The following is an 8,446-nucleotide window of genomic DNA, read 5'->3' as shown; positions in this document are numbered from 1 at the left end:
TGGGACTTTTTTTGGGGGGGGGGGATCGAAGGATCGTTGGTGTTGGAAGACTATAGGTGTTTGGTGAGGGACTGTTGGTGTTGGGAGACTGTTGGTGTTTGGTGAGGGACTGTTGGTGTTGGGAGACTGTTGGTGTTTGGTGAGGGACTGTTGGTGTTTAGAGACTGTTGGTGTTTGGTGAGGGACTGTTGGTGTTGGAAGACTGTTGGTGTTTGGTGAGGGATTGTTGGTGTTTAGAGACTGTTGGTGTTGGAAGACTGTTGGTGTTTGGTGAGGGATTGTTGGTGTTGGAAGACTGTTGGTGTTTGGTGAGGGATTGTTGGTGTTGGGAAGACTTGGTGTTTTCCTCAGGGACTGTTGGTGTTTGGTGTGGGACTGTTGGTGTTGGAAGACTGTTGGTGGTTGGAGTTGGGAGACCGTTGGTGTTTGGTGAGGGATTGTTGGGGGATTTTGGGAGATTTCTGTGGGATTGTTGGGGTGATTGTTGGGAGATTTGGGGAGATTGTTGGGTCCGTGTGCAGTCAGCTTTAGTATTGACACTTAAAGGGGAATTCTGCATACCTTTGTGGTTGAAATGTGACATTATAGAGAAACATGCCCTCTCTGATGTCTTAACAGTGTTGGTGATGGGAACTAGGGGTCTTAATATCTGCAACACACCTCTAATCATTTTATTTACTAAAACAACCAGTGAACAACCAGTGAACCAGTGATATGTTTTTTTATTTGGAGACTTTTTTTTAGGCCAGAACCACATCTCAAATATATACATACAGCATCATATCTAGAACCTAACAGCTCTGTGATGTAGCTTTTAGAGCATTACACTCTTCACCTGTCCGATTCCAATCACCACCTCTCTGAACTGTTTTGACTCAGTAAGTTTCTCTAGAACCACAGCAAACCACTCTGCCTGTTTACATCTGACTGTTTAAATTCTGAAGAGATTTGGTGAAATTCCTCTTAAAACGAGTCCTGAAGATCTTAAGAGCGCGAGTGTTCATCTCTGCTTACCCAGGTAAACCCTCCCAGCCAACCCTTCAAACTAACCAGAGTACACAACATCTACACAGCCGTCCCACAACACATAGCCCCTTACTCTAGTAATGATAGCTTGTGCTTTGCAAGTCACAACACACACACATATACACACACACATGTACATGTGTCTTTCAGGGAATGCAAAAAAAAAGAAAGGAAAAAGCTTTTCCTCTTTGGAAGATCCTGTATTAAAATGTGATATTTTTTTGGGTTCTGTAAATAGCTGAATGGCTTACAAATCCTAATTGTAACCTTTTCAGGTATTTTTTTTGTACAAATAAGGGACTGCTATATTCTGTTTATTGTAATTAGAATAAAACATTAATACATTGCTATAACTCAGGCTGTGCTGATCTTATGTTAGCAGCTTAATCAGTGCTACAGATGAATACAGGTGGTTGGTGTCCTTTCACTCAGTTCTAGCCAGTAGCCAACAGAAAACGATTAGGCTGTCATGTTTTCCACTGTATGACCACCAGTTCAGCTGAATGCTGGAGTACTGCCATATTCTTTCATCCATTTTAATACTGGACCTTAGCTAGTCTCCTGTCAGTGCTGCACTCTGAGTCCCCTGCCCAGGAAACCAGCCTTATATGTCCCAAAGGTCTGTATTAATAAGGGTTTTAATAGTGGTTTTGCCAAACTTATCCCAGAGGTTTTCAATTGTGTTTCATCATTTCAAAGAACACAACACAGTGGCTTTATAACCCCTCTAGCTGACACTTGGCATTGGGTATTTTGGCCTTTTGCTGTACGTTTTTGAGGTTTTTGCCTATAAAGACACTTTGCCCAGTTTTCTGAGAAGCTGAATCCCTCTCATCACATGTGACATTTAAATTGGACCATTTATATATCACGAGTTCCAAGATTTTCATCATCACGTTCATCTTATTCAGATGTTTGGGGATTATTCAAAATCTTCCTTACTGTAAATAACTGAGAGTGGACGATGAATCAATTTAAATTGATCTCCAAAGGCACTTTTAGTGTATAATTTTTGTTTGGAGACCATTCATTTGAAATTAAGGATAAGATTTGAGCTCTCATAACTTTGAGGTCTCAGACTTTAGTTAGCTTATCATGGCTATGGCTGGTTCAGTCATTGTAAGGAAAGGCCAGGTGATCCAAATTTCAAAGCTTAATAAATACGGACTCCTTTTCCCAAACCTTGTCCCATCAATCAGCAGCCATGGGCTTCTCTAAGCAACTGACCAGCACTGAAAAGAAAAATAATTGGCCGTCTGAAGATTGTAGGTGATTCCGCAGTACGGAGGTCAAGTTGATGGTGTCTGAAAGACCAAGATAACTTTAGAGAGAACTGCTTGTTGAATTCCTAGAACTAGATTTTTTGTCCGAAGTTTTCAGACCTGGTGAATTTTGGAAACTAGTCCTTACAGACGTTGGAGAAAAAAAAGAAGAAAAAAAAACACCACAGGAAGTGAATGGATCATGCTTCTGACTTGGGGGTTTACTAAACGTTTTTCCACGGCCCTCACAGTTCAGATGGATCTTTGGATAGAATGGGCGAAAAGATAGATCCAGTGCCCAAAATTAGTTGAGAAATGGATGTTTTTTTTCTTTTTGGAAGGTAAGAGTGGTGACCTGCCCATAAGGATAAAGACAATTCAGGTCATGAAGGTAAAAATCCACCCCAGCATTTTATTCCAACTGCCTGGACAGCTCTGCTGCAGCTTAGGGTGGATTTTTAGTTTACATTTATAAACTTTGCTACAAATTTCACTCTTGTGTTTTAGTATCGGAATCTTTCCAAGACATTTTCTTACCAAAATACAACACTGCTCAACTCTTCCAGGTGTCTAAAGCAGAAACGTTGACTCTGGGATGTTGGATAGTGGATCCAGGAGATTGAACGGATTGAACAGGTAGTGTCTGAATGTTTATTTATTTATTTCAACTTCAAATTGAACCTGAAGTATTTATTAAAAAGTTATAGTTCAGAAGAAATTAAAAACACACATCTTTACAATGCAGTAAAATCAGTAAAATGATCTACTAAAAGATGAACTACTGAACTACTAAAAGCCACCTGCCTGTCACTGGTGTACAACCATCATCTTGCCAGTAGGTGGCAGTCACAATCTTTAGCAGAGCAGCTCAAACTGAAAGAAAGGTGAATCTGAATTAGTAAAGACAACAAGACACAACAGCAGTGCTGCTCAGGATCAGATTGAACCGTATTTACAGTACTGGTGGCATGTCAATATCGGTGGGAAGCTGAACTCTGCTCAAGAGCTCAATGGTCAGGAGTGGCCAATCCTTTTGTTGGGCGTTTCAAAGGTTAAAAAGTATTAAAATATATATTTTTCATAGTTTTAACAATTCTGAATGATTAATGTACAATAATAAATGTTATTAATAAAGTTTAACATTTTTACTGTTTGATATTTTACTGCATTGGAAAAATGTGTTTTTCACATTTAAATCTCTAAATCTACATTTCTTTTTCATCCGCATTTTGGGTCCAGTTTTGAGTTTAAATAAATAGATAAAGTCAGTAATGTTTAACTGAATTAAACTGGTGGATCAGCTTAGATTGGGTTTCATGTGAGATTGATGGTTTAGTTGGTCTACCACCAAACCCAAGTGAAAACATACTCTATACTGGGCAAGAGCTAAACTGGTCAACCAGCCTTACAAGGTGTGGTTTTGTCACAAAAATCTACACAAAGCAGGTTTGTGCTAATTTATTAAAAATCTAAATATAAAATATGTACACAAGTGAGGTTTCCACTGAGGGAGGTGAGCAGGAGCCTGAGGGTTACTCTTACATGTCCAGTGTATCCTTGTGGAACTGTAAGAACCTTTCAGAAGGTCCACCATTCAGATAGCACTCCACAAATCACACCTTTATGGTAGTGTGGCCAGATGTAAGCCACTCCTTAGTAAAAATCACATGACTGCCTGTTTGGAGTTTGCCAAAAAGCACCTAGAGAACTCTCAAACAATGAGAAGCAAGATTCTCTGGTCTGATGGAACCAACCACCGCTCATCACCCGCCTAATGGCATCCCTGCAGTGAAGCAAGCGTATGCTAAGATGAATGGGCAAAATGTCCAGCTTCTTTATCAAGGTGCTGGAAGCTGTAATTGTAATCAAGGTACATCAAGCAAGTATTAGGCGTAGGGTGTGCACAGATATGTAACCCCTAAATAACCTGTTTTGGTAAGTAACATAAAATTGAAATACATTGACCAGACACTGACCGACTGTGTTTGTGATCAAATTGAATGCCCATACTGTTCTTACCATGTTCTATATAGGAGAAAAACGGACGTTTCCCAAAGTTACAAAATAAACACTGCACTGTGCAAGGCCTGGCAGCCCTCCAGAAAACCTCCTGAGTGGTGCAAGGGTCTAACTTTGGCCCTGTTATTATCAGGAGATCCCACAGCATAAGCACAGACCTTCCACCAGGGGGAGATGGCAAACCCTGATCTAAAAAGTGTAAGGATGTGCACACAGGGAGACCAGGGACTGAACCTGACTCGGCTGAGGACTAAATGGGGAGTAAACAGAGGAAATGCCTGACCCTGAACCAGCTGCAGTTTATGGACATATCTGTATCGCATCACATGACCACTCTGTAATGAGCCATGTCTGGGTTAGAGTCTGAAGCAGAAAGAAAAGGTTTGGAGAGACGAGGTATTAATGTTAGCTGATTAGTTCTAGATCACAAATGCCAAGTCCTCCCAAATGTAGCAGTTTTATGTTCCACAGTCCAAAGCTGGGGGTCTTTACTCTCCTGTAGCTGAGGTCTGGTTTTGGGCATGGTGACATTAGGCTCATGTGCAGCTGCTCCACAGTTTTCTGTTAGAAGATGTGTGCCTATAGACAGTAAACAAGCTGTACAGGTGAACGGTTAGCCACGGATGCACCTTAAAGTCACTAAGTTGGACACATGATGTGTTCCTAAGGTGCGGGACACCTCTCTACTGGTGAGTTTGGTCTACTCTACTCACTTAAACTGGCCTGGATCTCCAGTCATGACTGTCATGATTACTCTATGAATCTGTGTTCCTAGATCATGCCTGAAATGTTACAGATGAAGAAGAGTATTATGAACTTCATTCAGCCTGAAGGAAGCTGAAGATTTTCCAAAAGGGGGCGCTATCACCACTCATAGCTTTGTGTGTCCCACTGTCTCATCATCAGATGAGCTGCAGTCTCTAACCGTACACCAACAAAGGCAAAGCTGCATGGTAGGGGGTTCTAAAGAACCAGTGCAGTCCTGTGTCTTGGAAAGGTTCTAGACACTGTTTAAGCTTCAGAATAAGCTGAATCTCAATCAACCAAAACTAACCTAGGCCTTTCACTGAATGTTAATTTCACACAGTGTGTACATTAAATGTTCAGAGCAGGTAAAAGATTACCGCTGTCCTACAGAACCAATGCGTTTTGGTAACTTGGTAACTTTACAGGAGAAGGAAAAATGTTAAGTTTTCATGCATTGATCTCCAACCCTCCTCTTGGAGAGCAGGTTTCAACTAGCCAAATCTAACACACCCCATTCAGCCAATCAGAGCCAATCTGAGACTATTGAATTGATTAGTTGGATCAGGTGGGGTGGATTAGGGTTGGATACAGGTTCTGTAAGAAGGCAGTTCTTGTACGTTAAGGGAAAGATATTATATTTGAAAGTGATTTTAGAGCATTTCTCTTGGTCTGTTCCTTGTGAAACATTGAGATACACAGAATTATATTCGAAACCATTTACATCAATATATGACATATGGAATACACCTATTTAGTTTGCTGTTTAATAAGTACTGACGCTACTGTACTTACAGCTGTGTAGATCAGATGGAATCTGAGTCCTGATTCTGATATCTAAACTCTTGCTTCATATCTTCTTCCAAGCTCACCAAGTCTACTACTACTACCATGTCTGCTGGAGAGCGGATCTCATGTACTGTATATGTCTGGGAGTTATTTTTAATTATTATGCATCCCAGCATTCTTCATACAGACATTACATTCACCACATACATGTAGGTCATGGCTAGGGCTGGGTGATATGGTAAAAATACTATGATACATGATACTTAAAGACATTTCTATGATACACAACATTTATCATGATACACTAAGCACATGAATAGCGACAGATTCTTAAAAACTGTTATTCAGATACTCTCCCGTACTGAATAGAGTAATTTGTACTATTTAATATCTGCTGCTCTTCATTTAATTAACTCAGTCTGTTACACTGCTACACTAATTATTGTAATGAAACCTGCAGCTGATCAGTGTTAAAAAAGAAAAGTATGTTGTGTATCAAGATACAATAAAATATCGTCATATTGCCCAGCTCTAGTCATGGCAATATTGGTTTATCAGTGATTTCTTTAAACTGTTCTTTTTTTGCTGGTGCTGAATGAGTGACGACATTCATATATAATATATTTATTTATTAATTTTTTTATCAACACAAAATTATACAGACACCCACTTGGATTATGAATTATTTTACCTTGCCAAGGCCTCTTGACTTCCTGTTAGTGATCTGGGTTGACTACAGCTGGTAGCTGCTTCTTTTCTAGTCCACAAACCCCAACTAATCGATGCTTAATGGATTGACCAAAACACAGTACAGTGGCTCTGTAGTTTTCTGTAAGTCAGGAATGCCTTTTGGACCCAGTTCTAAACAACTGCAGATTCCAGGATCATCAGTTCAAATACTTGCACCTAAGTACGAGTTATTGAGAGCTGTAGCCACTTCTCTAAATGCAGAAAGAAGACCCAAACCATCACCCTAAGCTGAGAGGACAATGAACTGGACACTGCTGGAACGCCAGTGCCACTGTCTGGACTGAGAAAGTGGATGGAATAATGAATCAGGACATCCTCAGAAATCTCTGTAACCTCAGACCATCAGCTAAATGGTTGAAACTTGCTTACAATCCACAATTGGGTGGTCTGACAGGACAGTGAGCCAAAGTCCGACCTCAACATATATGGACCAAATGAACTTAGATGAACCAATTCTGCCAGTATTCAACCAGACTTCTCCCTTAAGCTTGTTGATGGCTACCAAAAGCATCTGGTCAAAGGGCAATTAAGGGACATTTAACCAAATGTTAGATTAGTGTGGTGTGTATAATCTTGATCATAGGCTGATTTCAGAAAAGCCCCATTTGCACCATTTGTTTTTCTATTAAAGATGTGCTGTCACTCCCTCTGCACCAGAAGGAACAGCTCTGAATGCCCAATATTGCTATTATATGTCCATGATGAGAGTATGCAAACCACCATGGTATGTGTTGATAAGTTGACATTGTGTTGCTTTGTATACATTTGTGAGCTAACTGTAGATTAGAATAGGAAACAAAGAGTTAAATATGGGATTTACACACTAACTGACACATTTTACAACAGTAGCAGCTCTAAAACTTCTAAAAAAAGAATCTTAGAGGGTACAGTCATGTGCGTAAACATTTTGCATGCATCATTAAATCTGTAATTTTAAATATATTTAAACATTCAGATCACTAGAACACCATTAGAGAGGATTCTGGAGGAGTCTGTCTTATTTAAACCTCAGACATCTAGTTTGGTTGGCTCTTGATTGTTGAAGTGAGTGGTGAAGATCACCATGGCCAGATCCAGAGAGCTCTCTGAGGCTCTCAGAAAGAAGCTTGTAGATGCAGATGAGTCTGGAAAGGGGTCTAAATCAGCTGTTTCACTGTCCACTAAATAACCTACTATATATAAAGTTGTGCTGGTGCGGTTATATATTATGGTTATAATATCAAATGTGGATCAATCACATGTGATCGATGCCTGATTAGTTTAATAACATTGGTATTGGTGCTGATGCTGATCCGGAATATCTTGGTATATATATTGGTTTGTTCCTCAGTATATTATTACTGCCTTTTTCATGGTACCTGGTGTCCAAATTTAATGATGAATGGACCAATAGAAATGCCCCGAATTTTTACATTGACTCCCATTGAAAGTTAGGAAGGTTATATCCGAGGAAACACCAGGATCACAACTCCTCCTTGTTGATATGCTTGCAGTTGCCAGTGTTCAGCGCCAGTCTGGTGACCGAGCAACCACAGGGGGTCAGCATGCCCATCTCCATGAATGCAGCAGGGCAGCAGTGTTCTGAGGGGCCATCATCTTCATCGTCTTCTGTGTCTTCCTCCTCACGAACGAACTGATGACTGACCACAGCTGGTGGGGGTAGATGGACTTCGATAAGCTTATCTTCACATAGATGGTAAAAACCTACAGCAAAGTATGTGTGTGTGTGTGTGTGTTTAGAGTGAGAGTGAGAGTAAGTGAGTGTGTGTGTGTGGGGGAAAGTGAGTAGGATCTCATTAACTGCTTGTGAATCAGCCCTTCCTGCGTTGCCTGCGTGCGCTGCTTTGGCCAAAAGC

Source organism: Salminus brasiliensis, chromosome 5 (assembly GCF_030463535.1).
Source record: "Salminus brasiliensis chromosome 5, fSalBra1.hap2, whole genome shotgun sequence".
Taxonomy (NCBI): domain Eukaryota; kingdom Metazoa; phylum Chordata; class Actinopteri; order Characiformes; family Bryconidae; genus Salminus; species Salminus brasiliensis.
This window is presented reverse-complemented; position numbering follows the sequence as displayed.